Raw genomic sequence first — 24,399 nt, 5'->3', positions numbered from 1 at the left:
ATTCAAGCCTCATATTTTGTTATATTTGTTTCTGATGTATTTCTAATTCCAATCTTATTTAAAATTGAAATAATCTGCTCCAGAGTCAAACTAGCACCATATATATTTTTTGGAATAAAGTGTGTTTGAGCTACATTATGTTTACCGTATGGTGAGGCACAGTCAAGTTTGTCAATAGTTTAAGATGGAAGATTTTTTTTAAAGGGAATAAAAGTCAAGCTAGAAAAAATCTTTGCGATGAATTCAATGGTGTGGACCTTCACTAGTCTAATCATGGAATTCTGAGTGGAATATGGATTAAGCAGCAAAATCCACCCGTTTTTACTCAGTTTGCGGGGCAGCCATTTTGTCACTTCTGTCGATTGTAAAATGACATCACAGTACCGCTCGGGTAACGACCAATCATGGCTAACCTGTTTTCTGAAGATGAGCCATGATTGGTCGCAATCTGAGACCTGAGAGCAACTGTGATGTCATTTTCAGTCGACAGCAAGTTGCAAAATGGCCGCCGCCTGAGATATACAAAAGACACATTTTAATTCCTCGGCTTTTGACGCAACTTGAGACCGTTTGCTGTTCTGCCGTTTTCTTGTCTTGACTCTAATTGTGTTAGTATCATTAATTTCTATTTTAACTTACTGCTTTCGCTGTCTTTGGTTATTGAATTATTGCTACTTTGTTTTTTTACCCTGTATAAAGCTATTTGCCACAGCTGCAACTGTTATGAAATGCAATATACAAATAATGTTAGATTCAATTATAGTATGATCCAAAAAGCAATTTGGAGTTGACTTCCCCTTTAAGACTGTTTCACTTTTCCTCAGTTGGTGCCTCCCCACCTGACTTTCGGTTATACCCTGAACTGGTCCAACCAAACAACCATTCACACCGACCGACAATTGAGAAGCTTTAATTAACCTACTATGTATGTTTTCAGAATCAGGGGAGAAAACCGAGTCCCTACCCAGGTAGAAGAAAAACATGCAAACTCGACACTGGAAGGCCGGTGCCCGGATTTGATTTGAACACACAACCTCAGTCCTCCAAGGCAGAAATCTTGCATGATCCATGATTGGACGTGAAACTCACTTTTATGGAGAGCAGAGTTGGCAAGACCTTCTTTGGAAAATACTTTTAGGCGTCTGGGAACACAGTTTTGAAAAAAAAAAAAAAAAAAAAACATTGGGGAGACATATTTTGTTTCATTGACCGCCACTTTCTTGTCAGTCAGTCATGATGATTCTTTGACTTGGGGAGATGTCGGCTTTTCCCACGCAAATAGAAAATCTTTGGTTGTAAATATTTGAACACGTTTAATATTTAATATTGTCAGCCCGACAGGTTTTGGACCTTAATATCTGGACAAATACACGTTTGAGAACAAAAGCTAATCTTATAGGACAATCTTATAACGACGTGTTGGGAAGATGCAAAGTCAGGACAAAAACATTGTCCTGATTGTCGTAATGTGTGCAGCAAGCCTAAGATGTAAAAACGGCATCGAATTGTCACAGTCTACTTTATGGAACTTTCGTTTTATGTTCTATTCCATAGGTGTCAAACTCCAGTCCAGGAGGGCTGCTTTCCTGCATGCTGTCAATCTCTCCCAGCTGCAAATGATCAGCTCATCAGCAAGCTATGAAGACGTCTGATAAGCAACCTGCTGATTTGAATCAGGTGTGTTGCAGCCAAAGACAGACCAGATCACACTCATGCATGCATGTAAGGAGATATTCAGAGTGAAAGCAGTGCACGAAGAGTGAGCTGGGTCGGTGGGGTGTCAGTGCCTTGCTCAAGGGAACCACTATTGGCACTAGCCAGCAAGCAAACAAGCATCTCTCCTACAACTAGATGCCAGTTTTTTATATATATAGTACTATATATATATATATATATATATATATATATATATATATATATATATATATATATATATATATATATATATATATATATATATTATTTTTTTTTATTTTATTTTTTTTTCAACTTTGACTCCAAAGCCCAAGTTCACGTAAATGTGTATTGTATCTATGGTGGTTTTGTATTTAAAGGAAGAGTAGAATTTAATCTTGCCACATATAATATATCTGTCGAACAAATAATAATCTGTATTTATAAGTACTACCTTGAACAAATCTAAACTTCTTCTCGGGACTTTCAAATTGGCAAATGAATGCAATGCCGTGTACCTTTTGAGATGACAAACTAATATTTCCAACTTGACACGGGTATCCATATTGAAGGAGGTGCAAGGGTGTTGTAATTTACATGGACGTTAATGTCATACAACAAATTGCAAATGCTATTGCAAAGTAAAGCTGCTAAAAAAAATGGCTTAATACTTTGCACTAAGCTACATTTTTCTATTACCTACTTTTGCAACATTCAGTATACACACACAAAATATAATATACAAAGTAATTAGACCCGATATTAGAGCTGTATCAACAATTCTATCCTTTACAACGTTTGCATGGTTTTGGTTTAATTTATGTATTCAGCCCGCAGTGTACTTCCACCTCATAGTTTACTTTGTGATTCATATATTTTAACAGCTTGAGCAACTTTTGCGTGATTTATTTTCGCTCCAGCCCCCCTCCCCCTCCCCCTCCCCCTCCTCTCTCTCTCTCTCTCTCTCTCTCTCTCTCTCTCTCTCTCTCACTCGCTCTACCTTACGGTGTGCTTATCTCGGTTCACATCGTCAGCTCCAGTGTGAAGTGAAGTCTGACAGCTGCCGCCTGGCCCGGTGCACTTGCCGCTTCTCTGGTCCATCTCACCCCACGGATATCAATTAGCACGCTAAATGTGTGTAATTATGGATGTAATTTATTTTATTTTTCTCATTGTTTAGTACTTGTGTGTTTACCTCCGAGGATGCGATGTGTCTCCTTCTCACCTTTCCTTCCTTTGCTTCCTCCCTCCGTCCATGTCTCTTTGGCAGTTGCTTCGGGACTGTGGGAGCGCTGCTTGTCTTCAACTTGGGGGCAAAGAAAGACGGTTGGAAACTCCTCGGAATTCTCCGCGCACCGTTCACGCTTTGGCACTCTCCGGTGAGCACACTTGGTTTTCTTTTTTTTTTTTTTTTTTTAAATTGTGACTTGGAAGGCTTCTAAGAAAAAGTAGTCCACGTGTCGTGTTTTTGCTCGTTTCATGCATAAATTGGACGTACAAAATGCGTTAAGTCATTAAACTGGTGACGACGAATTGAGATGCAAAAAAAATGTCGAGTGCTTTCGTAAATGCGTGGTAACGTGACTTCCAGTTCATGTTTCTTATGCACAGTAATTTGAATGCTGTCGGGTTGTTGTTCGTATTTGGGGGGGGAGATGAAAGAAACATGTTTTTTGGGATGCCTCAGGGTAGTTGCCTTACTATTGGGCCCATTGTTAATTGGCTCCGTAATTATGACATTGTCTTGTATTAGCACGAGTGTACAAAGTCCAGCCTGTGGGCCATGTCTGAACATGGCTTGTTTTAATCGCATATTCCGACTTTAAAATTAAGCACGCCCGTATTACAATTTTACAAATGAATACACTATGTGAGCCATATTTAACATTAAAATAATAATTGTATTAAAAAAAAGTTATCCTCTTGTCAAATGAATTTAAATAACACTGTACAACACCCCCTTATATATATATATATATATATATATATATATATATATATATATATATATATATATATATATATATATATATATATATATATATATATATATATATATATATATATATATATATATATATATATATATATATATATATATATATATATATATATATATATATATATATATATGTATATATATATGTATGTATATATGTATGTATGTATGTATGTATATATATATGTATGTATGTATATATATATATATATATATATACATATATATATATATATATATGTATGTATGTATGTATGTATATATATATATATATATATATATATATGTATGTATGTATGTATATATATATATATATATATATGTATGTATGTATGTATGTATGTATATATATATATATATATATATATATATGTATGTATGTATGTATATATATATATATATATATATATATATATATATATATATGTATGTATGTATATATATATATATGTATATATATATATATATATATATATATATATATATATATATATATATATATATATATATATATATATATATATATATATATATATATATATATATATATATATATATATATATATATATATATATATATATATATATATATATATATATATATATATATATATGTATGTATGTATGTATGTATATATATATATATATATATATATGTATGTATGTATGTATATATATATATACATACATATATATACATATATATATATATATATATATATATATATATATATGTATATATATGTATGTATATATATATGTATGTATATATATATATATATATATATATATATATATATATATATGTATGTATATATATATATATTATACTGACAAGCGATCACATTTTTTTAACTCATTAATCACAAAAGATTTCCTTGATTACTTCCTATTAATCACATTTTTCCACTACTATTTTTTGTGAAGCTTGTAACAGATTTTTACGTGAATAATATCTGGGAATTAATGCCAAATCACCAAATATGAATTATATTTAATTCAAAGACTGTTCTTATAGTTTTCTTTGATTCTTGAATATGATCTAAACGGAGACATCTTTACGGGCATTTTTCTGAGAAACATTTCTCAAAACTGCCCACAAGCACCAAACTACAGCAGTGTTGGTTTGCAAGACCCAGTGGTAACTTGAGCACAGTGTTTTGTTCTGAGATGATGTGCTAAAGATATACAGCTAATATGGTACAATATTTGCAAAGTATGCAAATTATTTTTGAAGTAAATCAAACTGAGTTAACTGAGTTAAAAAATTCGATTCATCTCCAAACCTCCTGAGTTAATGCTTTAATTTTGACAGTCCTAATACATGGGGCTAATGCATCAAAACGTGATGTTATCAACATGGCGTCAAAGTCCTTTGATTTGAAAAAGTTTGCGCCCCCCTGTTCTTCAACCTCATTTTAATTTGGTGTTTACTCCGTGTTTGCATGTGTAGTGTAACATAGTAGGATTCTGGTTGGGGGGGGGGGTGGACTCGTCTTCTGTTTATCAATTACGCTTGTCTATTATGGCGATCTCACACTTCCTCCAAGCTAAAACATTCCGCTCCCACACACCATCCGCCGGCATCGCACCTCCCACATAGCCACACTTGCTGTCCACAGCCGATTAGCTGGTGATGTGCCACCGTTTGCACTAATAAGAAGGGCCTTCCTCAACTTTAATGGCGACTCATGGTTCTTGTCAGGCCAGGGGGCCGCTTAAAGGCTCATGAGCAAAGTCATCAAGCCGAGATGGAGAGGTCATAAAGACGCACAGGAAAGAGATGGTCGGAGTAATCTGCTGATGTGTTTTTTACAGTGCAGGGCATCACTGGGAACCGTGTACCCAAGAAACGTGCCTGTGTGTGTGTGTGTGTGTGTCTCTACGTGCGTGTCGGTGTGCACTTGCTCAGTCACATTTTGAATGCAAGAAAAAGTGAGTCAAAAGAGAAGGGAATGAGATTATGCAAACTCGGAAGTATGGCAGGAAGTGGAAAACCCATGTAAGCAGTTTTTCTTTTATATTATTATTTAGCTGTCAGAGCTTTCGCTTGACGGACTCCTTGGGCTGTGACATGCTTGTCACCATCTCGAGGTTTATGCGGATGGCTTATTTTACCCCGGCATAGGCAGGGATACGGTATTCTACGATTTGGACTCAAGCTTGGGGACACACTGATCAATCATTTCATTCATCAATCACAGTTTCATTGGTTTCCCTTCGTCTATATTGTCCATTGTTTTTCGAAAACACTTGCCACTTTGCCGGAACGGTTTGAGGATGATGCTTTTCCACTCCCAATGCACAAAGCAAGGCTCGGAAAGGCATTTTTGAATGGGTTTGGTGTAAAAGAGCACCAGTTGCGAAGGGTTACAACAATAATGCATGCAAATTAGTAGGATGGATGGACTAAAGTTCTAGCAGATGTGCTCTAAAAGATTGAAAATGCTTTTCCAGGAAAGGAAGCAGATGTGCAAAGGAAAGGCTGACTCCTTATCCTTACCCTTGAGGTTGTACAAATTTGGAAGTCGACCAACATTTCCAGAAAAAAATATGCACATGCAGCTCATGGGAGACCTCTGTATACCTCACTAGACTGCAAAAAATAAAAGTGGTGTTTTTTTTGTCTTAAAATAGTTATTTAAGTCAGATAATCGTTCTTTAAGCTCTTTCTTTGTTTTGAAATTCAGGAAAGCAAATTTTCTAAACTTTTAGTTGACTTTCAAAAAAAAATTGCAATCAAAGTGTATTGCCTTGAAATGTTGAGTTCACCCAATATTTTTTTGCAGCATCATCTCTTGTTAATAAAGTTATTTTTCCATTTTATATACAATTCACGTAGAATAAGAAATGTCAACAATGCCACTCAACTTTGCATTTCATCTTTGCGGATAGCTAATAAAATTGAGACAGATTTCTCATCTTAAGTGATTAGCTTATTTTTACACTTGTATGGCGGTTTTGAGCATTAAAGTGTTGCTTAAGACATTGCCTGTCCAGGGAAATGTTTTATAATCAGAACATTTTGACACTGGGTCAGGGTCAAGATTTCCATTTTCAATATTTCCAATGGAAAAAAATGTTTCAAGCTCTGAAAAATTGGGAGGTCAAAACAGCATCCCGGAATGGATCGTATTTATTCTGTTTTCATCTGTTGATATAACGGTCAGGTGACTCTTTGTATGCGCGCTTCAGTGGTCACTGTGACCTTGTTCAATGATGATGGAGGCCTTCAGCGATTTTCCTCCATGTGGGGTAAAACTAACAACAATCAATCTTTGTTTAGTTCAGTTTATGGCTCAAATATAAAATGATGTTTTCATGTCGGTGCGAGTTGGCCTTCATCAACACTTTATTTTATTTATTTATTTTTTTTGGTCCCCTGCGTGAAAATGAGATGATGTATTTTAATAAGATGTGCCGACGTAGTGGCACCAATGTGGCGTCGGTGTGATTATCACCAATATCGCAAAGGCAGAAGCGGCGCATTCATTACATCATGTTGAGATCTGCTGAAACACGATGAATGGGGTTAGGAGGTTGCCTCGTGAGCTAAAATTCTCCAAGTGACGTTATTTCAGCACCGCAGAGGCAAACACGGGGTTAAAGCGCTAAGTGCCAAATTGTGACACTGACGGATGAAAGGAAGAATGAAAGAATGGGCTGCTTGTGTTTGGTGTTGCTGGGAAGATGGCAGGCTGGCAGAGTCATCACAGCCTCAAGAACATGACAGTCCATGCACAATTTCTTGGCATAAAAAGCGAAATTGTTTTTTTTCTTTTTTTTTTTTTCGTGACAGATTGTGTGTGTGTTTGCATGCTCAAGCGCACGTACGTGTGTGTGTGTGTTCAGTCTTTCCTCCAGTTGTTGTTTGTTCTTGATGCATACTTCTGACATCACAGGTTGCAGCACTATCCATCGTCCTGTTTGATTGGTTGAAGATCAGGACTTTTTCTTTGTGTCATAGCAAACTCATCCAGGCAATCAAGTGCCTTCTCTAAACTGTTTGCTCCAAGCTGGAAACATTCAATCATAAAATGTAAGCTTTAGGGGATCTTGAAAAATTTTTTCCAACTGTTTGACTTTCATTAGCACTTATGTGTAGCTGAAATTCAGTCATCACTGATCCTCAGCGGATGTTTTTTTTTTACTTTAAAGGGGAAGTCAAGCCCCAAGAATAAGTTTGCCGTTGACTAAAAATGACATCACAGTTGCTCAGGGCTTGTTTAACGACCAATCAAGGCTCCGTTTTAGAAAACAAGCGAGGCGTGATTGGTCATTAGCGGAGCCCTGAGCAACTGTGATGTCATCTTCCGTCGACAACAAATGACAAAATGGCCGCCCCCTGAGATGGCTAAAAACAGGTGGATTTTGTTTCTTAACTCAGTATAAATTAGAATGCCATGTTTAGACCGAAAAGAAGATTTTATTGCTCAGATTTTCAGCGGGTTGACGTCCTTATGAAGCGCACAGCACATATATTGTAGCTCGTCACAAAGTAAAAAAAATTGTAGAAAAATAAAAAGAACCTATCATGTTGCCTGACTGCTAAGTGATCATGTGACGTTAGACTTTTACACTTCGTAACCCCCCCCCCCCCAACGCCCAAGCTAGGACGGCACTCGTGAGCAGACACTTCAACCAACCTCAATAATGAGGTTGACATTAGTGAGAATTTTAGCTCACTAGTCAACCTCCTAACGCCTTTTCCAACCCACTTCATCCCAAAATGAGATTTTTTTTTTTTCCAAGAGAGGGGGCTGAAAACACACACACATATACACACATATACACACTCCCCTTCATTTCCCTCTCCTCTCTCCGTCTTGCCAACAGTTAAGCTCTAACCCCCTTCTCCTATTGCTCTCATACGCTGGCACACTATCTGTTTCACACCCTGTTCCTCCCGCCCGTTCTTTCACATCTCTCTTCTCACCTCCCCTGGCACCTCGATGTGTTTCTCTTTTAATTGAGATGCATTTCAATGTGGTGCAAATTAGCTTTCTACAGCTCCAGTCTCAACCTGTGTGTGTTTTGGTGTGTGCTTATGAGGGTGAAAAGAATTCCCACAGTTAAGTGAAGGCGCTACCTTCCTGTTTGCACCTCCAACATGACTTTTGTGCCACAAAAGTATATTTTTAGTGCGGCATTGGCAACATTTGCTCGTTTGGAGGGCATTGATTGTCAGAAAGTATCTTAATTGTGGTTTTCTTCCTCGTGAGTTGAAGAGCGACGTGATGCAGCAACATTGTATGCAGTGGGATTGGCTGGCAACAATTTCGGGGTGTAGCAGCTGGTATAGGCTCCAGCACGCCCGCAACCCCCGTGAGGAGAAGCACATTGGGTAATGGATGGATGGATATGTATAGTGGAAACGGAGACATTAAAAGTAATATTTTGTGGGACATATAAAACGTCTTCTTTGGAAATACCCCGCCTACTACCCGTAAACAGCTGGGATAGGGTCGAGCACGCCCGCGACCCTCGTGGTTCAGATAATGGATGGATGGATTTAATTCATTTGTTCCAGTGACAAACAGTCGCCACCATAAAATTTAAATGAACTGGACGGGCAATGTTTCAAGTAGCATTTTAACAGTAACGACTGTAAAAATAAGTTTAACTCTCTTAATCGTAAAATAGTAGGCAATTTAAAAAGTCTCAGAGAGAAAATGATACAAAATAATGATACACGCGTTGACAAACAGGACATGATTGTTATGGCGTCGCGTACCTCAGCCGGGAGGAGTGGCCTCACAGATTAAAATTATAGTCATACAATCGGATGGATGGATTGCATAGTAAATACATATAATATTAATAATTTGATTTGTTTTCACAATACAGTCCTGAGTTTTTGACTTTTGAGTCCTGCACAATAAATGTCCTCATAATTACAGTAGAGCACATCTTTTTGATTTATTTTATTTTTATTTGTAATCAATTTCTCCCAGAAACATTTTTGATGCCTCTCATTTAGAATGATGAATACATTTGTGCAAAATTATGTCTCTGTTATGTCAGTTTAATGTCAGTTAAAAATAAAGTGAGAAAAGCAAAGCAGTCAAATAATTTCTATTGAATAACTGAAAATATATTGTGACATATTAGTAATATAATATAAAATAAAGTAATATAAAATGGCCTATATTGTCATAAAATATATTTTTTTCATATCACTCAGCCCGAAGATAGAGAGTATTGAGTGTTTCACGTTCATTCAGATGAATTTGTCTTGGGTCCAATAATAATCCATCCATCCATGCAGCATTAGAAGTCGCGAATGTAAAATTGTATTTTTCTTGATGAATTTCGAATCATTGCCTAGCGTGTCATGTCATGAAAGAGCAGAAACGCACATTGCGGTTTAAGATGAGCTCATCCAGCCGCTGACACACTGATTTACTTCACATTTGTGGTAAAAGAAGCATGTCATTGTCACTTGATTGTTCAAAGTGAGTTATCCCCCTCTTTATGAAACTTAAAAAAAAAATGACAGAGAAAGTAGAACGTGGTTTCTAAATCTGAGCGTGGAGAGACCCTTTGGGCTTGTGCGCAGCACACTTTCAGTTTGTTGACTCTTGTCTCATCTTTTCCCTCATTTTGAAAAGTTATTTCTTTATTTCTGCCTGTGAAACAGTGGGTAGTTGCAACTCTTCAGACCTCTAAAAACTCTTGAGTCTTGAGGAAGGGAAGTGCGCAAAACTCACAGAAGCATGCAGCCTCCGGCAAGGGGAAACAACTAGACAGCACTTAGTTTTATCGAGACGCTTCCAATGCCAAAATGCGACGAAACCAAGGCTTCACCTCTCGCTTTGAAAAGACAAGGGGCGGTGTCACATTTTCACACTTAAAGGCAAATCCGTCATGGTGCGCTGGGGCGTTTCTCCCCGGGGTGGCCGCCGCCGCGTGTGCCTGCGGGTCTTTTGTGTCGCCTTTATGTGTACAGTATATGCATGTGAGGGAGCGAGAGGGGTCGTTAGGGAGAGTGATGCTGACAGTGGGGTGACCTTGGGGCTCCCTGTCTTCCTCCTGTCGATGAAGGGGGATGACTTAGTGCCTCCCTTCCCACCCATGATGGCTCATTTATTATCATTAGGCACACAGTCAAAAGATGCTGCTCAGGCCCTCAAGACAAAGTGTCCGCGTGTCGCTTGAAGTGAGAGAAAACAGAACAGGAACACAAATGGAAGTCTTTTCTTTTCTAATACCGTAAGCGTTGCACACTCGAGCATATGTAGCTGTCAGGCTGTGTTTATCGCCTCGGTGTTGCCTTCTCAAGCGCGTGTTTATCTTTAGTTCCGTGGCAAGATGAGCAACTTGTCATGACACGGCGACCACATCCCCCTCCACCTGCTTATCGTGCAATTTACATAGCGCTTCATGTCATCATCTAACCTTAAGTCACCTCAGACAGCCGGGGGAGGATATATATGGCAGTGCATATATATATGGCGGCTACCTCAGGGCGACGTCCCTACCGTCATTTCTCAGCGTGATGGATGGAGACTTCTGCAGGCCAGTCAATACCCAATCTGAGCCCCACTGTCCTGATTTAAGATACAGCAGCACCCATGTGACTCACTCGGAGGCGAGCCCACTTTAATCACTCCAAGCATCAACTCTACAGTGTCAAGATCAGAGTGTGCGTGCGTGCGTGCGTGTGTGTGCCTTTTGTAGTATCTCACTCAGTCAGCTGCAATCAGTCAGTGATCAGCACACACTCATGACTTCTGAGTTCACTTTTCCGTCACGTAAATAAACAACATATAACTACATGTGTAGGGGGTAGAATTTAAGATTTGTATAGCTGATTCTCGACAGGAATATCAGGACACGTGGCCTTTACACTAAAAGTAATTGAGGATATTAACGGAATGGCATTTCAGGTTCTTCCGGGAAGACTTTTTACTGGATTTTTTTGTGAACATACCTATTTACTGATGTTGGGCCTGACTGAGGATTTGGCTCATAAATGCTGATTTTGTTCATTGCAAAGTTGTTTGGAATGGAGCTCGGGTCAGCTGGCTCAAGACCTCGGCTTTATGTGTGCTGCCAGGCTCCCAAATGCCTACTGTGAAAAACAATTGTTTGTGAAAACTGTAGATCATGTGGAAATATTCCAATAATCAATAGTACACAAAAATTGTTGAATATCTGATTGAATCACCACAAGGAATTTTGGGAAGAAAATTTCAAAAGAGGGAAATAATATGCGGGTAGTGGAAGTTGTGATGATTAACATTTGAAAAAAGGCAGAATTTTAGTGGGCATTCTGTCCCAGGGACGTCCTGGACAGACGACCAGAGGATGAACATTTTTTTTTTAAAATAGGACGACCGATGCAAGGACGGACGAGGATTTTTGTCAGTCCCTTTAATCGTCCCTAATCCGTTCAAATTATTATTATTAATCAATTTTTTCAAAGTAGTTACTTTAGTGTTGTGCAATACTCATGTTGAGTTAAGCGTGAATAGGGACACATTAGTCTCAGCAACTAAAGAGCTATTTGAAACATTTCAAAAAAGTTTCCACAGCAGCCACAAACTCTTTCGTCATTTACATTGATCATTTGTCTTTTTTTTTTTTTTTTTTTTTTGTTTTGACTTTTGACGCAGGGTGTCAGGGTTGAAGCTATAGGTCAGCATATCCGCCATATTGGATGTAGCCATAAAATCACTGAAAAGTAAGGAGAGACACACAGACGATGCTTATTTTTATGAGTGAGGATGGAGGGAGTGTGACGGAAGGATGCCCAAGTCACGGGAAGACGCAGGACGGACCGGCAAAATCCATTTGAACAGGGAACGTTTCAGGAATTGGGCAAGTTTTAAGCCAAACTTAATCCTGCTATGGAAATCTGGAATCTCACGTTCTTCCACACAAAATTCACCCTAGCATGACTTTAAGCATTGTGCACTACGACAAAGGCGTACTGGGACTAAAACGGGACTTCTCCAAATATTTCCCCTAAAGTTGGAAACCTACTGTTGTCCAAAATTTGGAAGACTTACAGCAGATACACATAAGAAAAAAATTCAATCTTGTCGTCTAAAAGGCAGTCTACTTTCTTTTTGTCTTTTTTTTTCCTGCAACCTTTAATACCTGAGCTTTGAAGCAGTCGTTGGCACTGTTCACTAATTTGCAACTGTGGATTCTCTATAATTAAACCGACTGGACTTTAGGGTGAAGTGTGCTTGGAGCTGTCCTCATCTACCGCATGTTAAGAATATTTTGTGTAGCAAGTAGAAGTTCTCATGAGGAGAAAAGTTGGAGGTGCTGACTTATAATTAAAGCTAATTTCAAAAAGAAAATTGCAGGTGTTCTTTTTTTCCTCTTTTCTCAGCACCTTTCAATTGCTTTAGTTAACTGTTGTATAACGCTTGTGAGCTGCATGGATTATAGATATGTGATGTTACTCCGAAACACACTGATGCGATTCAGGACCAATCTGAGCCCTTTGTGGGGATAGTGGTGGTGGGTTTGGTTTGGAAGTCTTGCAAGTGAGAGGCCCTTGAGATTAATTTGGAAGTTTCCATTGCTGAGGTTTTATCATAGGTGAACATTTATTTATTAAAAGTATCGTAAAGAACAGCAGTGAGGGCGTTTCCTGATGGAAAAGATGTTACCACTCTTTTCTTTGGCTACTCATCAAGTGTTATGTTACTTTGGAGAATGCTTGGTGTTTTTTTTTTTTTTTATTTGTTTTTGCTGCCCTTTTCAAACAGTTTCTATCAGTTGCTTCACCACAAAGTTGTTAGGGAAATTAACCATCTGGAATGTTGTGAACAAATCATGAGTCCCTTCTTAAGTCGGCTTCAAGGCAGCTTTTAGGAGACCTTTGAAATGTGAGCTTTGCTTTCTTGTCAGTGGCAGATGTTGGAAGAAATCAGTATGTTCAGTATGAACATGTTGCAGAAGATAGTGAGCAATGTACTTCTAACAAGGGACCAACCGATCAGAATTTTTTTTGATTTTAGTATTTGGTTGAGTAAAGTTCAGATAATCGATTAACTGGCCAATTAATTTAAAAAGATACAATGAATATATATATATATTTTTTTTGGTCCCTTGTGGTTTTTTTTTTGGTCCCTTGTGTCCCAACATGGTGTGCCTCTAGGGATCCATGAACAATTTGCAGGGGATACGTCGAAACATTTAACAATTTATTTCCAAGTGGATAAGTAAATATTTTCAGTGATTTCATAAGCCTGTCAATAAAATCATATTTGTGCGCTCCAAATTGCTTCCCCAGAGACAATAACCCACGGGAACAGTCATGCCAAAATCACAACAGCTGCATGTGAGCTTAAATGTCTCTTTAAAACTCAGATGACTGATAAAGAGAGAGTTAAACTGCTCTCGTGGGTCTGAATTGTATTTTTAGGTGATTTGTTACTGATATTTAAAATTGAAATGTCGGTGTTTAAAGAGGACTGATTCAAAGGGACTCCGTTTTTTTTCCTTATGTCGTGAATGTTTAATTTGTGGCAAGCGTTATGTATAAAAAAAGAAAGCAGGTTCATTAGTTATTTTGATTTATTTGTTATTTATATAACTGGTTTATTGTTTTTTTTTAAAGCAACATAGTTTATTTTATGTTTGAGTTAAAAAGAAGACCTTTCCTGATAGTTAAATTCAAATTAAGGAGATGAAATAAAATGACTTTCATTTAACAATCAGTTGAAAAAAAAAAAGAAAAAAAAAGAAATCCACAGAAATTGGTGAAATTTTTTTTTTTTGCCATCTTTGAATGTCTAATCAGTACGACCCTACTTCTATTCAGTCAGATATTTCCAAAGTAGCAAAAGGTTTAGCGCTGACCTTTGCCAAACTTGAGCAGTCCTTTTTGACTGACCGAGCCGGGCCCTATTGTGCAAATGCCAGCACCATCTGGCTTCCCATTACCCCATTTGGCCCCAATGCAAGTTGACTGTCACAGCAAAACATTTAAATACAGTATTTGCCACACTACTTTATTAACAAAAGTCAGACCACTTTCCCTTTCATTCCTGGCGGGGGGATTATGTGTGGAATTTATTTTCACTCAAGTCTGTTTTGGAGTAAAATATGTAAAAATAACAAAACGCACACATTTTTTTGTATGTTTTGTTATTATTGTGTTTGTAAAACAAATAATTATCGGAGCGCAGAATCTGTCCGCCTGTGCCTGAATCAAACCCGCCAAGATCGCGTTACTTCAACTTTCTGTCACCAAATTGTCAGATGTGCGTGTTGTAGAAATCGTTCTAGGTCCGCCGGAACGCCCCGCAAGGCGTAGCACAGTCTACCAAATTCCCTAAAACGGTAAACTAGACTTGCTCCGGTACAAAAACGTACATGTGCCAGTTTTTACACCAAGCACATTTTCACTTGTCTGTGGATCCGCATACTGCTTTGAGAGAAATACTTTCTTCTTTCACCAGTGCAATGTGAATATATGGCTTAAATAAAATGCACGGCAACTGACATTCAACATCTTCGGTGTGTTGGGTGTCCCTGCTGTTTCCGTTTATACTGTGGCCGAATCCACTCGGCTACGTGCAGCAATCACAGCGAGATTGTGTTTGTGCCAACGAGTGATTCAATATCGCTACTTTATCAGACAGTAATCTGTTGGTGCTGGCTCAAATGGCTCCCCTCTTGACATGTCATCATTCACATACATGCACATGTGAACACATCTTCGCAAGCTGGTATACGCACATTTTACAGCCCCTCTACTTGGGCTGTTAGTCTAATTTATGAGGCGCCGTTAATTTGGCCTAAACGCTCGTTGCGAGACCTCCCTCCTCTCCTCATCTCCGCAACCCTCCTTCTCGTCCTCACGCTCATCAGTCACTCGGCAGAGTAAATCAGAGGGGAGGTATTGCACAGCAGGCAATACGTAGACTGGACACCTTGACTAATATACCGCTGTCCTTCTCCCTCCTCTATCTGAATCTCAACCCCCCCCCCCACACCCCCCAAACACACACTTCTCTCCCCCATATAGGTCTGCGTAAATCAAATTTGGCTCCTCTCTTCATAAATTGGGCACTCCCTCGTTCCCATTCGCACTTCTTGCCCTGTCTCACGTGTTTCTTCCCAATGCACTTTCCCTCCATTTGTCCCCTGACACCTCCACCCACAATCTTCTGGCCTACGCTGCTGTTTTTTTCCCTCTCCGCCCGTCCTTCCTCTCTCCCTTACCTCGCCTTCGTACCTCCGCCTTACCTTACCTCCTCCCCCATTCTCCTGTTCTCATGTTAGGTGTAAATTTAGAACAGAAGGCATGAGGGGATGCTTTGTGTTGATGTGTGCGCGTGTGTGTGTGTGTGTGTGTTTGGGAGAGAGAGAGAGAGAGAGAGAGAATACATGAAAGCTTCTCACAGTCCCTGTACAGCACTCAGATGGGTGTGATTAAGAACCCAAGCCTTGGTTTTCACACACGTGCACCCACACACACACACACACACTTAAGATGCTCGTTTAACGAGGCACACACTGGTATGAAAGTAGAAACTCATCTGCCACTTCATTAGGTAAAGGTGCAGCTCTACAACTGCAAACGACAATACAACCACTTAATCAACGTTTTGTTAAACTAATACCTTTCAGCTTGTGCATTATTTTTTGGGTGGTTTGATAATTTTTTAGGATCTTATTTAGATTGTGTAGGCGTACCTAATGTAGTGGTTGGTGCATTTACAAATATGTATTCTCAGCATCTTATTACTCGGTATCCATTTGTAGACTTTGACGAACATGTTAAAAGTGAACAGTACCAATAAGCATCTCCCACTTGGGTCGATGGCGTGTTGCTCTCTTGAATTCTATTTACATTGCTCACAAGAGAATAACTTGATGTGATGTCGCTGCCCAGGCTTGCCCAGCTGGCTTATACGTGACGGGCCCAGGACTGCATCTTTTCTCCCCTCCCCTTAAGTCCCCCAAAGTCCTCCGTCTATTTATTGTCATTGTTTCCCTTCTCATTGCTCAATGCTCACGAAACCCCCACCCCAGAGGATCTACCTGTCTTTGTCCTCTTGCCCCTTCCCGACTCTTTGAAATTCCCACAGCTCAAAAGCTACTTTCAGTGAGTCTAATAACATCTCAGCCCCGCCGTTCCAGGTCATAGACATCCTCCCTTCTCAAGTTGGCCTCTGACTGGAATCCAATACTTAACGTCACAGGAAGATGCATGCTTGCTTTGTTCTTTTTCCTTTCGATATTTTATCAAATTTACGGCAAGTATTTTAAAGGAGGTGCCCTAATGGTATTTTGGGAAGGTCATTGGGTAGATGATTATTATGAATGCATCTGAAGGGGTGAGATTCAACCTCAGTGTCATCCACTTCAGAATGAAATGAAATGAAATAATCATTTATCATCTAAAACATTTTCATTTTAATCATGGGGATTATGGGCAGCAGCTGTCGAGGAACACAGTCCACGTATCTTTACAATTAGCTTCTTTTTAGTAGAATAGAATCGGATAAAGGTAACATTTTGAGTAAATGGGTGTTTGCGCAGCAGAACAAAGACAAACTTTTGATTTCATAGTGGCGAAATACATTTCTGGTCTGTTGCAACATTAACAAACCAGGCTGTCCTTTTTAGTGACACCTACAGGTGAGTTTTTACGTTGCAGCCAGCCCACCTGTACCTTGTCCTTTTCCCCAGCGAGGCGCAGAACCCTCCGTGGCCTTCAGCTGTTATCACAGTATAACGTAAATCACTGGCTGGGAAAAGTCGGCGACCCTACTGTTAGCGTGCTGCCAGCAATGTCAGAAGTGATCAATCCTGATTTATGCTGCTGATCCCATAGAACATGACCGGAATGTGCTTACAGGTGGATTTAGTTCACAAGTCAGGCAAGGAGCTCCCACAGAAAATAACCAATTGGTTTCTGTTGCTTGTACTGCTGTCTCTTTTGTTTTGTTTTGTTTGAGTCTGTTTTTTTTTCTTCTTAGTACTGATCTGGGCGGGACGAGTGGTTAGCACAAGAGCTTCACAATTCTGATGTTTGGCGTTTGAATTTTGGCTTGTGTGGAATTTGTATGTTCTCTGATTTTCTCAGAGTGCATTGGCCTCCTCACACATGCCCAAAACATATTTTGACAGATTCTGTGATGATCGGAATTTATGTGTGTGTGCTTGTTTGTCTTTATGAACCCTGCGATTGGCCAGTGACCACTCCAAGGTGAAGCCTCACACACAAACCAGCTGCGATAGGCTCCATTTTACCCAGGAACCGAATGAGAATAAGCTCTATAGAAAATGAGTGAATGGATGGTTTTTAGGCATAAATATTTGACTTGCCAAAATCCATCCATCCATTCATCCATTATCTGAGCAGCTTTGCCTCACAAGCGTCGCAGGTGTGCTGGAGCCTATCCCAGCTATCTTCGGGTTGTAGGCGGGGTAAACCTTGGACTGGTTGGCAGCCAATCGCAGGGCACACAATGACAAACAATCAACCGTGCTCAGACTCACACCGAGGGCGAATTTAGAGTGTTCACTTAACCTACCATGCATGTTGTTGGAATGTGGGAGGAAACCGGAGTACCCGGAGAAAACCCACGGAGGCACGGGGAGAACATGCAAACTCCTCACAGGCTGGAGCTGGAATCAAACGCTTTACCTCTGAACTGTGAGGCTTACCAGTTCTCACCATGCCGCCGCTTTTCAAAATCGCTGATAAAGAATCATCAGAATTGATCCACCGTTAGATATATTCAGGTTATTTAAAAAGAGATATGACAGAAGTGGTTTCATATTCTGGTCTATTAAATTATACTCACTCCTATTACTAGGTAAGGCAGGGTAATAGATAACATTTTTATCATCATTTTTTGTTAGCACAATCTAATTTGTATGGCGCTTTAAGGACAGGTACCACATGTGCAAGATCCTACTAAATGTTGGTGAAATTTTGAATAAAAATAAAAAAAATTTGTGTCTATATTCCAATTTCAATTATGTATTTTTATTTATTTATTTATTTATTTATTATATATATTATATTTTTTTTTGTCTCAACACTTTTCCCCACCAAGAATTGAATTTTTATTTTTGCCTTTTGTATCACATGAAGTCCAAGTCAAAGGTTTTGTCAAGTGGTTTAAATCAAGTACCTTCTAGGTAAAGATCTCTCAGGCCATGCATTTATGCTCAATGTTGTATCAGAATGACTGAACAAAAGCAATGTTTAAACCAGAGCGACATAAAAAAAATTTTTTTTTTAAAAACTCGGCCTGTTTCCTAAACACCCCTTGAATTGGACAGAGCTTCCGGTAGCTAATACTTCAGGCAGATGCGACAAAAGTTCAAGTTAAATGTATTCTGATTGGTGACAACCAAACAATTAATTTTCTGCAAGATAATCTTTTCCCAGCTGGGAAGCATGACAACAGTCACATCATCGTTTGCTTCAGGATGACACGCTATCAGATGAGACTATACATCTGAATTCCTCCACACCAGTCTGTGGCAAAAAATATCAAGCTGCACATAGAGAGGATTAAACACCAAGGCAACCACCCTAAAATATCACGCGGCGGTTAAAGCTAAAGACCTGTAGTGTTTTATGAGGAAGAATGGCAGCGAATACATAATGAGATGAACGCACACGGCTTGTAAACATCTATGGGAATGTTTTGGATGAACTTTTTGCAGCAAACAGTGCTAACATGTCCATAATTCTGACCCACGATAGACCAGAAAAGATACTTCATACTCTGGGTTGAAATGGAAGTAACACCCATTTGGTATCGATTGCTCAAACGCACCTGTAAATTCATTCAGGTCATGTTCAATGGGATCAGAAGCCTAAATCTGGATTTAACAGATTCTGACATTGCTGCCAAGCCTGCCAAGAAGCAGTAAGAGGAAGAAATAAGTATAGAAGGAGAAAATACTGATCTCTTGATGGATAAAAAGATTAAATATATTATTGAGGGTGTGGAGATTGATGTATTTGACTATCAAACTTGTCAAATAAAATACATTTGGATTCTTGTGGACGCTTGTAGGGCTGGGAATAAAAAAAGTGGAGGACAAAAATTGGACGACACGAAAATTTCTGCCTCAAAACAAACTATTATTGATTTAAAATCAAATTTGTGACACAGTGAACTAGTGTTTGTCCACGCCCATGGTTACCACGTGGTTATTTGTTGCTGATAACGTTCCGCCAGCAACTGATGTCCGACTTCCAAGGAGCAATACTCAAAAATTGAAAAGATGACCAGGAAAGCGTACAGTAGCTTTGCAAAGATAAGCAGTGAGAAGAGTCTCACATTCTTGAATTGGACATCGACTATGGCCAACATAAATGTTATTTTTAGATTTGAAACACTTTCTATATGACAAGTAGGGCTAATTTTCGATGAAACGGATTTGGAACCATCTTCTGGCATTTTTAGGGCACTTTAGAAAGGGCACACAAGTCCTTGAATACGTGTATTTGCGAGTAGTTAACTGCAAACAGATGGGGGAAACACTGTATTCTAAATATTATCGATCTCATAGAAACATTCTGGGTTGAAAATCGACAACCAGAAAATAAAGTCCGACCACCGTTGCAGAAAAGTGGTAGACGTCTGTGTTTGTTTCTGTTTGTCTACTGCAGTCCTTCTCAATTATTTTCTGTTACGCCCCCCCAGCAAGAACCTCCACCGTAGAGTTTATACTTGCTGCGCACGATAGGCAATGAGAGCGCCACTGCCAACGACTGGAGTGGATGTGCAATTACACTTTATTGTAGCACGGCCGAAAAAAAGCATGTTGACCAGGGTCACACGCGCCCCCCTTAGCCTCGCACCGCGCCCCCCCCGGGGAGGCCCGCCACACTATTTGAGAAGCACTGGTCTACTGTCATTGTGTTCCTGCCCAATTTTGTCACTTCCCCTTCTGTACTATATGCAGTGATATCAGATGTTTCACTTTAGAGTTAATATATTTGTAAGATTAAATTTCCAGCAGGAAATTTGCACAGAATGTGAAAGGGGGGAACGCTGGTTCGTGTAACTGTAACTGCACGCACACACAGGCAGACATGCAGCTTAATCCCTGAGCGCCGAGCGGCGATCCGCTAACTTGCGCCGAGAAGGATGCGTTCGGGCCTCTGGGGAACTCTTAATCATGTTGCTCATCTCGCCGTTGTTGCGTGCGTGCGCTTTGACAGAGCGTGCGCGTGAGTTATGCGGAAGCTTGTGTCTTTATCTCCCTTCCCCTTCTGTCTCTTTTCCTCCATCGCTCTTTTAGCACCTCAATCACCGTCTGTCTGTTCACCCGCTCATCCCCGGGTGTCAGGACTTATGACTGTTTTTCTTTTTCTTATCTCCCTGTCTTTTCGTTCTTTTTTCCAACAATCTCATACCCAACACCCACATCTCCCTTTTTCCGTCGCATACCTTGTCTTAGTTGACTTTCTTTCTCTCTCTCTCCTTCTCTTACGCCCGTTCTCATTTCTTTCATACTTTCTGCTTTGCGATGAGTACGACGGTGCATGTGCTTGAGGAGATTTACGGCTGGATCCCATCTCTATCAGGTGTGGAGACGAAAGGAAAGCGATGAAAGGGGAAAACAGATGGAAGATGGAACAGGGCACTGAGAGATGAAGTAGAGGGGAGGAGAAGTGAATCAGAGAAGGTGTGAGAAAAAGGAGTAAAATAGATTTTGGACAGAGTAAGAAAAATGTAAACCGTCTCAATATGTGTCGGTACCCCAAACAAGGTTTTAATTAATATTAATCACTGTCTTATATGAATATAAGAAACAATTTATGTAAAAAAAATAAAAATAAATACATTTAAAAAAATAATCCTTTCACAGGATTTCCAGATTCCTCGTTGTGGTTTTCTAGCATTTATTGCACCAATGTGCAAACATTCTCGTCATTTTGTTTTTCATGAAGTCAACAAGTATGTAGCCAATCGTAGGGCACACAAAAGACGAACAACCATCTCACATTCGCACATCGGGACAATTTAGAGTATTCAATCAACCTACCGTTCGCGTTTTTGGAACGTGGGAGGAAACCGGAGTACCCGGAGAAAACCCACGTAGGCACGGCGAGAACTTGCAAACTCCAATCGATCCCACGACCTCTGCACTGGCTCCGCCCTTGCTTACTGTCAATCTATTACATGAGCGCCATAGTACAATACAATTCCGAACCATATTAGGACGAAGAGGAAAAGAAATATCCAATTGTTTCTTACTACTAAGTGAGAGCTCTCACATTACTAACATTTCAACTCATGCTGTCAGTTTGCAAGTGAAAGCTCGATGCGGAGCCAAGTTACGATCTTGTTTAAAGCTCTCAACCATAAAGCGCTGGGCATTTTTTACGACTTAAACTTGCAGCCAAGTTGGGTTGCAGTGGATATGTTTAACCCTCTAATAGATTATTGACACAGTTTTATGGCCCCAAGAGGTAGCATCTATCTTTAAAGACTGACTGCCTTAAGTACAGTTTGCACACATCAGTCGTCGTCTACTTTGCAGCGGTCTCGCCGCTGTCTATAAATAAGCACTTTACTTCAACAGGATGTAACTGCATATGCCTGCCCGGAATTTTTATATATTTCAATTAGGTGGCAATCACTGATGCGTAAGCAGTTTTGAGACGGTTCTTAAAATAATTTAGGAGGAGTTGATGCAAAAGGTAATAGAATAAAATTCCCTAGTGTAGAAGACAGATGTGGATTTGGATTTTTTTATTTTATTTTTATTTTTTTTTTACATAAACAAATCAAGGTAGAAAACAGCTTTGAAATTATATATGCAGTGTAACCTAAAGGTCAAACACATTTCAGAGGAAACACTAAAATGAGGGATCAACTTCTTACTATCATAAAACCTTTACCTCCAATGTTTTAGGTAACATTTAAACATTTGAAACGCTTCAAGACTGATTTCAGTGCTTGCATTGTACATGACCGGAGTGATTCATCAGATTGCGTGCCTCACTTCCTGCCTTACTAAAAGAACTCCTTTCAAATTGATTCAGCTCGTTTTCCAAATTAGAATTGGGTCTGTATTTTTAGCCGAGCTGAGCAGGGAGACCCCTCCTGAATGCTTCTAAAACTGTACTTGAGGACGTTTATCCGCATATTAAATAACATTATAGAACGCGCACTCTAAAACAACGCTTTGTGCCTCCAGTTATATGATCTTTTCTTTTACATCTGTCTTGAAAAAAAAAGAAACTCTGCTCATTAAGTGCTATACATCTTGGCATTCTAAAAATAACCAGAGAATGCATAATAAAGGACACATGGAGTTGCATGTGCGCGGATGTGTACCGCAAATGCAAATGTCAAAACTCAGATTCTGAAGATGCATTAGAAGCCATTTGCTTATGATGCACGTTAGTTAAAACTCCTTTCAAGCAGGATGTCTCAACTTTGGACAGATAGTTGACTTTGTCAGCAAAAAATGTGGCCAAACACAAATGAGGTTAACAGTGGAACACTCTCACCCATTTGTCAAACCTTTTTCCTTCCAAAGTGCAACACGAGTAGCACATGGTTTAGTAGCACATGGTTTTTCCAATTGGAGGCTCTTTTTTGACATCAGACTCCCCGAATGTCGTCCGATTTTGGGCTACGTGTCGTAAACTCTCGATTTTGAGTGACATACTCAACGATTGGTCGTTTGGCGTCTGGGCTGCTTTACGATCAACACTACGAAAGTCTGGCAAGTCAGACATTTTGTACGTCTTGCTGCAAATGCAAACAACAATACATGTCAAAGCTCTGAAGATCATTATGTGTAGTAATATGTTGTTTTGGCATTTTTGGCTCGTTGAAGGTCATCACCTATCATCATAATTGATCGTGGTTGTCTTCCTTGCCCGAGTTCTGTCAGCAGCTTTCCCTAATTAAGCTTCTGATCATCCATTATTGTCGGTGAATTTCACATTTACAACTGTCAAGTTTTGTTTAATGCTAGGTTATTTCAGACTAACAAACAGTCCATTTCAGCTTTGCATATTTTTATTTTTAGGCATACAGAGGTGTTTTGCAAAAAATTGTACAGTATAAAGAATAGATTTTTTTGTTGTTGTTTGACCGTTTCACAATGACGGAATCACTTTATACTGTAGACAGGGTAAATGTGTATGAGAAAACAAAAGAATGGTGACGTGACCATTTGGCAGCGGTAAATAAGGACTTTATCCTCCCATCTGTCAAGCAAATGGAGCAGAATCATGGCAAAAAGACTGTCAGCTCTCATCCTTTGGTGAAAATATTTGAATATCTTGAGTGGTTTTACTTGGAAAATGAATAATATTATTTACTACACATTCTGTACGGCATAAATATATGTGTGTGTATGTACATGCAGGCGTGTGTGTGTGTGTCTGTGAAAAGCACGCAGGCTCACAGACTTTTAGCCATAATAGCGTAATCATGATTTATACAATATTCATGAAACGTAATTTCAAAGATAGCCTTTTATTGGCTAGCGATCCATAATTGGTAACATAAGTGGATTTTCAAACTGGACCTCAAAAGCCTCAGTGAGATAATTAGGTAAATACATGATAATGGCATTAGTGTAAATCTTAAATCTCAAGTCGAACATGGCCTTCAGTAGACTGCCAAAGCTGAACACACCTGTGCTGTGGGTGGCTATAGATGTCCGTGCATCAGAGTTTTAAAAGTGATAAATGATGAAAAAAAAATGGATCCCCACCAAAATGTAATAGGTTTTACCTTGGCCTCTACAAA

General features: G+C 39.3%; 1 protein-coding gene across 11 annotated transcripts in view; it reads left to right on the top strand.

Annotated features, from left to right (window-relative positions):
- The first annotated feature begins 2,688 nt into the window (after positions 1-2,688).
- The window catches only part of LOC148332303 (receptor-type tyrosine-protein phosphatase delta-like), a 160,746-nt gene continuing 139,035 nt past the window's right edge, over positions 2,689-24,399 (top strand). For all 11 annotated transcript variants that reach the window (XM_088303216.1, XM_088303213.1, XM_088303220.1 and 8 more), the window contains exons 1-2: positions 2,689-2,808; positions 2,945-3,053. The gene's annotated coding sequence lies outside the window, so the exon portion shown is untranslated. The remainder of the gene's footprint in view (positions 2,809-2,944; positions 3,054-24,399) is intronic.

Source organism: Idiotropiscis lumnitzeri, chromosome 8 (assembly GCF_059441095.1).
Source record: "Idiotropiscis lumnitzeri isolate Australia: NSW breed Sydney's pygmy pipehorse chromosome 8, RoL_Ilum_1.0, whole genome shotgun sequence".
Classification (NCBI taxonomy): Eukaryota; Metazoa; Chordata; class Actinopteri; order Syngnathiformes; family Syngnathidae; genus Idiotropiscis; species Idiotropiscis lumnitzeri.
The sequence above is the reverse complement of the archived record's forward strand: the minus strand, read 5'-3'. Positions and strand labels throughout refer to the sequence as shown.